General features: G+C 47.3%; 1 protein-coding gene across 1 annotated transcript in view; it reads right to left on the bottom strand.

Annotated features, from left to right (window-relative positions):
- Window positions 1-7,446, bottom strand: part of BTBD11 (BTB domain containing 11) — a 289,139-nt gene that overhangs the window by 280,105 nt on the left and 1,588 nt on the right. The gene's annotated exons all lie outside the window — the stretch shown is intronic.

Genomic DNA, 7,446 nt, shown 5'->3' with positions numbered 1-7,446 from the left:
CCAAAGCCCCTGCCCCACGCCCCTATTGTCCCTTGCCACCCACCCAAAGCCCCTGTCCCACAGAGCCCGCCCTGAAGTGCCTGTGCAGTCGCCGCCAGCACAAAGCTGATGCCAGAGCTGTGCAGCCAGAGGAGCTGTTTGCACTCTGCCCGCTGCAACTGCCCAGAGCCCGGGCTGGCTACAAACAGCTCCACTGGGCTCATCACCTCCGTTCCATGAGCGGGGCACAGACTGGGGCTGCGCTGCCTCAGGCCCCTCCCCCACCGCCCACTCCGAGGTGTGCCTGTACGCGCCCGTGCGGAGCTGATGCCAGAGCCTGGCACAGCTGTTTGGAGCCTCCCAGCTGCAGCCGGTCCCAGCTCTGGGGAGCTGCTGCCAGCCGGGAGCCCAGGCTGCTCCCAGCAGGCACCTGGGATGCCACAAGCCCTGCTGGGAGCAGCCCAGGCTCCATCGCTGGCAGCAGCTACCCTGAGCCAGGGCTGGCCACAGCATGCCAAGCAAAATGGCCTTGCATGCCATCCTTGGCACGTGTACCAGAGGTTGCCAACCCCTGTCCTAGGCCTTGGCTACTTTAGAAACCAGCCAGTACAGTTAAACCAATAAATACACAACAGTGTGGCCACACATATAACTGGCATAAAGGTGTTTTCCTGTATGAGAAGGGGAATAATTCTATTGGTACAACAATCTTCTTTAAACTGATAGAAATGCATTAATAAGAGGGCTCTTACTGGCATGACTATTTTGTGGGTGCCACGCCCAAAACCAAAAATTTATAACAATAAAAAAACTTCAGCTTAGAAACCAGGTCTTAGTCTGCCTCTCTGCCTCACCCCCCCTGCCATTGCCCACAAGCTAAACTGAGCTCTTGGCAAAGCATCACAGTCAGATTCAGGAGGTCACCAAACAGCAACACACATCTTCTTCCCAAGAGATGAACATGCCATCTCTGCAGTGCTCCTGGCCACTACTGACACAAGGAATGAGAAGATAGGTTGGTTGTGATCCTATTAAACAAGCCACCCTCCCATCACAAATCACTTTCCTGTCTGTGCAGCTCACACATTCACACCTTTGATCTATGCCCATTTCCTCCTCTATCTCTGCATCTTGCCCCTGCCTTCCCTCCTCCAGGATTTCATCTGTCCTATCTTTAGAGAATACAGTCTTCCCTGAGGGTGCTAGCACCAGAGAAATGGAACTGGCAACCCCTTCGCAGTTTCACACTTCAGCTACTCCTGGGGCAGAAAGCAAACAGCAATATGCAACCACAGAGCAGACATGATCCTCTGTGAATGAGGGAGCTAGATGAGGACAAATGCTCATTTCTATTCTCCTCTCTTTCTAGAGATCACAGTTGTACTGTTCCTTCATAGACTACATCTCATATAGAATCTCAGCAGAATGAAACAGACAAAGTTCACAGCTGTCTCGCTCTGTGGCTAGCTTGATGAGCCCAGTGAACAAACTTGAGGAAGCAGCAGAGGTAGGTGTCACCTACAAGACATGGTAGTGGAATTTCACGGGTCCTCTGTTATCCTATTGCAAATCTCAGCCTTGGAATGTAGAACGCAAGCACAGGGGGAAATGCATCAAGAAAATGAACAGGAAAGTGACCGAAAGGAGACAAATCCAAATGACACCCAGCAAAGAAGAATCTGAGGAATAGTACAAATACAAACACAAACTAGGAAAGTAAATTGGAATTGAAAGAAAGGGACAGCGAGCGAGCGAGAGAAGGGGAGAAGCATGCTAGTCAAGATCAGCCATTTTCTAGCCCCTAAATCAGAGGTGGGCAATTATTTTCGGCGAAGGGCTGCTTACTGAGTTTTGGCATGCCATCGAGGGCCATATGACAGGCAGCCAGCGACAGATAAATATTAATTTTCGAAATTTTTTAGGGGCCCTGTGGGCTGGATAGAATGGCCTGGCAGCTGTGAGCCGCATTTTGCCCACCCCTACCCTGAATATTCATATATCATATTAGATGGCAGCTTAACAGGAATTTTTAGCTTTATCTTTGCAATTCACCTAACATCTTAATAATATCTAGAATGGCCCAACTGGAAGAGATATGACAGAGGCAACAATAAATGGATATGCCATGTTTACTGTTAAGCCAGAAGATAGTTTTTTTATAAAATAATTTTAAAGCTTTACCTTGTCTACTTAAGCTGTACTAATTTATTGGTGTCTTTGATCTGCTTATGAGTCTCTTGAGTTTACCTAGATTAAGAAAAGAGGTTGAGGGTAAATTTAGGTTAATTAACACATGTTAGCCAACTCTGATCTGACCTCAGGTTGTGTCTAATTGTTATACCTCTATTTTCTACACCACTAAGAACAGAAGGAAACCAGGTAGATGCATCTGGGTTCTAAATAACTTCTTTTAGAACCTATAAAAGAACAAACAGGACCTAGGAGCATGCATATGTTGTTGCTGTTAGCATTCAGCTAGTTCTCCAGCAGAAGATAGGGAGGCCCACTCAGGGCTCCTAAACTATTTAAAAGGTTGCCTATATGGTATACAGGCATAGACATAAGCTAATACTTTTCCTCAGTTTAGGAAAGAGGTATCCTATGTGGGAGCCTAGACAATTTTGAGCTACTTTTACTCCTTAGTGTTTCCCTATGATAATAGGCTAATAGGACTCGATTCCTATTCTTTGCATTGTTTGATCCAAAGCCCACTTAGGTCTCTTGGATACACCCTAAAAGTCAGTTAGTTTTTTAGTTAATAATGATGATTAAAGGAACAAAATACAGTATTGTGTCACAATGTGACAAGTGACACTGCTTACCACTTTTTTTTTTTTTTTTTTTTTTACCGACAGCAGATTTTGTACCCAAAGGAAACAATTTGGCTGCATGTGAATATTATGAAATATAAAGTGTGCACTATCTAGGCAGAGTTTGTTATTTAAATCGCCAAGGCACCAACAAAACCCCAGAGGCCAGATGTGAACTTTTTAAAAAAAATTCCAGTCAGCCAGTAAATGAAAACTCTAGCTATTCAGAAAGACAACTTGCCCCTGAGTACAGGTGAGGCCAAATCGGTCCAGAAAAGAGCTTGGAATAAACACAGCAGAGGTCCCAGAAGGCCCTTGTGGGTAGTGCACATCTACCTTACCAGCTCTTTCATGGCTGTTGCAGTTCCACTCCAGCACCCCTCCTATTCAATATACAGTTGAGGCCTAAGCAAGGAGAAACACATGGCTGTTGTCCCCCCCTTCACACACTCTGTGAATGGCAAGCACTCCTCTTCCTCCATCAATTCCAATCCTGGCCACATCACTGAAGGAGTGACTCAGCTGGTGCATGAGATCTGGGCAGAGGCATAGGAGTGCAGCTCTACACCCAGGATGCCCAGGACAGTGCTGATCACAACAGCATGATCAGCTCCCACTACAGTCGCAGGTATTTTGCACATCCCCAAACAAAGGCAGGGTCCAGGGTTGCTGCCCCTGTTGCACCCCCTCCTCAGTTATGCTACTGCACATGGGCTTGGATGAGGGCAGCTGGTTGACCTAAATTTAGACAAGGTTGAGGTTAATTTGATAGGCTGAAGGACTTGGATGACGATTTGTAGAGAGTGTTATAGCTCAAAAAAAAGCAGCTGGGGGAGCACAGCGGTCATTAGTGTCTCAGCAGCTCCTGGATGACCAGGAATCAGCTGTGCCTAAGAACAATGGGTTGGAACCTGAGTTGTTTCCAGTAAACAGTGAGCAGAGCCGCAAAAGGATCCATTTGTGGCTTCCTAATCCTCACACTATTTTTCTACTACTCCCATCCAAGGCACAGATTGCAACTATGACCTTCACTGGTTACCTCACCTTAGAATTATTTTTTAACCTAGAAAGCCCTAAATAGTTTGACCCTGGTCTGTCAAACTACTAGTGAAACTACAACCCTTCTCATATGATACTAGCAAAATTATGATCAGAAAAGGTACAACTCAAGTTGCAAGTCCCAGTTTCTCCCTCTCTCAAATTGAAATGGTGAGTGATTTTTGCCTGGTGTCCTCCATAAGAGGTCCTTGACTACGGAATTTGTTTCCATCAGTCTGCTGGGTACATGCAACATCCTTCAGTTAAATGCAGCTGTAGTTCACAAGCAATATTAAAATCAGGGTCCAGATTTACATGCTCAAGGGACCAGCCAGTTTCCTGATCACTACAAGTGGGCAGGTTGCAAGACATAAGGAAAGGATTGCTAGATATACACTGTAATTACAAGTCTGATTCAAGTAGTTAATACAGACAAAGGATGATCTTGTGATCATGCTACTGAAGGAGTACAAAGAGATGCAGCTTCAAGCAGTCGTTGGCTGTACCACAGATTTCCTGTACAATTCTAGCAAGTCTTAACATCTTTCTGTGCCTCAGTTCCCCATCCGGAAAGCAGACATGATAATACTTCCTGAGTGGACAGGGAAGTCCCAAGGATAAATTAATTAGCAAATTGAGAGACTCAGACATGATGAGGATGGATGCTATGTAAACAGATGTGCATATATTATGGTAGGGGAGGACACTAATCATGTCTGTGTTTATTAAGCCTGTGCTAATTGTTGTAGCAGTGCTCACAGTACATAACATGCACATGAAATAAGTCAGAACAAATAAAAAAAAAAAAAAACCTTGTTTTGTTTATTAAGGCCTGGTCCTGCATCTTTTGCACGTCTAACACTTCCACTAAACATGGTGGAATCTATGTAGGAGAAGCGAAGCAAAATACATAACTGGTTGTCCATGGCCTGATCCTACCCTTTCTATTCAGGCAAAATTTCCATTGAAGGCAGAGTTTTGCTCAACTCAGGAACAAGCCACAAATAAGATTAACTAACGTTTAGGTATAACAACGAACAAAGTGGAGATGAAAACCCTAAATCATGTCCCTGGAAAAAAGAGATAAACACGGGTCAAAATGAATCCAGGGAGCTATAAGAATGGGAGTTGCAAATCAATGAAACAAAATGAAAGACTCAAAACAAGCCTGGAGAGACAGCACTGCAATGTCAGAAATGCAAAACACTGCCATCTGAAATATACAGACACAATACTGTGACTCAAGGGAAAAACAAGACAGCAACACAGTTAAAACATATGCACACACACAGAGAAAATGTGTTAAAATAAAGCTTAAGGACCATGACACATAAGCCATTAACAACAAATCAATTCTAATTTAAGGCTCAGCCCAGTCCCTTGGAGCAGATCCTCAGTCAGTATAGCTATGACATAATGGAGCTATGACAATTTGCATCAACTGATTATTTGCCCCTTCTGTTGGCCCTTTACGGGGAAAAAAGGTGTCTCAAAACAACAGGTAAGCAGGTACAAGGCACAGACAGGACCAGCCTAATTGAAAAGGGTGAAACTAAACATAATAGCAACCTTAACCCAGTTTCTCTGTTTTCAATATTTGCCCCTCAGTCTTGAAGATAGTGTTGCCTTTGAGGTTGGCCCAAATTTAAATTTGATTTCATCACACATGTAACAAGCTCCTTCCATTTCCCTTCTACTATGTGTATATGTAACTGCATTTACACAAACATTTCAATTCCAGAGGCTCTGACTTTATTAAATGAGAGACAAATCAATAAAAATACTGGACACCTTACGGAGAAAAAAAAAATTAAAAATCCCCAGGAAGTTGATGCATCATCGTGTTGCATCTGTGTCAAGCTTTTGGTAAACAAGCAGCAACATGAATGAAATCTGTCCAGAAAGACTGCATTTCAGCCCCAACCACGCAGTCGCCGGCCAAACCACTGCATATGTAACAAAGTTTGATTTCGTGGCTGAGTGTTCAGTTACGCTTATACCATTTCCTGTGGAAAACTGAAGCTTTGAAGCATGTGTAAAACAACTCGGGCTTCACTGAAACTGAACCATATTGAAAAGCCGCACATACACGCACACACACAAGCAGAGCTGTTCCACCAACCAATCTGCAGTCATACTACAAAGTTCATTACTGTGCTACTGCAAATAAAGCCTCAAGAGATTGACAAACCAGTTGCCACCCCCTCCACAGACGCATACCATCCCCCCTACACACATGTACCTTACACATGCACACATACAACCTCCACACTTCCTACACACATACCCCCCATACTCCCTCCACACTTACACAAACACACGCTCCCCTCCCCCCGGCACAGAGAACCCCCAGGGATCAGCCCAGCAACGTCTGCCAGCTCCACTGTCTCCTCCCTACCACAAGAGCCAGGCAGTGTGGGGAGGGGGAAAAAAAACCCCTTATCCCTCAGCCTTTCATCTCCTCATCCACCCATACATACCCCCTTCCTTCCCCAGCTCTCTCCAAGCCTGCCTGTGTGTACAAGGGAGACGGTGTGCCTATCCCACTGCAGACGTACACGGCAGAGCTCGGCGCAGATGTCTGGAGGACAGGGGCAAGGGGGCGGGGAGGTTTAAGATGCCCAGAAAAAGGCTCTTTCCAGCCCTGATGTCCCAGCCTCTGCACCTGCTGCTTAAACACTGTTGTATGTTCAAGGTCAAAGAGGCTTTTGCACCAAAACACAGTGTCCCCCACACCTGCAGGGAGGGGATGCTACCTCCATGGCCAGGGCAGGCTCAGGCAGGAGAGCATGGCAACTGTCAGTGGGTTAAAGCCCAGTGACCTCACCTTCAGCCCAGCTTGTGCACCCACTTGCGTACTTGAGTTGGTGGGCGGGGGGGAAGGGGCTAAACAACAGTAGCTCCCAGATGCTGCAGGTACTCAGTTCCCCGCCACTGCAAGGCTTCCCCGTGCATCCCAGCTGCACCAAACCTGCATGACTGGAAGGAGCGCAAGATGCACGGGTGCAACGGAGCCCTGGAGGCACTTCAGGGCTTGCATGGAGGCACAGCCTCTCCTGCCCCCACCTCCCAGACCTACAAGTGGGCACAGAGGGCCAGCCCTCCCCACCCAGCCCGGCCCCTGCAGCTGGATACAGGGGGAAACAGCCATACCCACCCCACCCTGGTGGAAGAATGGGGCATAAGGGGCAGGCACACTACCTACTCAGCCCTGGAATGACAGAGGCTGGAGAGGAGGGGGCAGAGGCAACAGCCTTCCCCATACCACCCTCCTGTGCTAAGGCTGGGTAACTAGAGACGTGGTCCCCCTACACCACTCTCTTTGCCAGGGCTGCGGGACAAGGTTGTGCCCCGCTACAGCACCCGCTGTGCCAAGGCTCGGGGAATAGGGCTATATCCCCCTGCAGCAGCCACTGTCCCAGGGCTGGGGGACAGAACTGTGTCCCCCTGTACCACCCACAGCAGCAAGGCTGGGGGACAGCGCTGTGGGTGGTACAGGGGGACACCTATAGCACTCAGTCCTGGGGCTGTGCCCCGCCATAGCACTCACTGTGCCAAGGCTGGGGGGATCCCCCTATGCCACCCACTGTGCCAGGGCCGGGGGACAGAACCGAGATCT

Source organism: Crocodylus porosus, unplaced genomic scaffold, assembly GCF_001723895.1.
Source record: "Crocodylus porosus isolate Cpor-Errol unplaced genomic scaffold, CroPor_comp1, whole genome shotgun sequence".
Lineage (NCBI taxonomy): Eukaryota > Metazoa > Chordata > Crocodylia > Crocodylidae > Crocodylus > Crocodylus porosus.
This window is presented reverse-complemented; position numbering and strand designations above follow the sequence as displayed.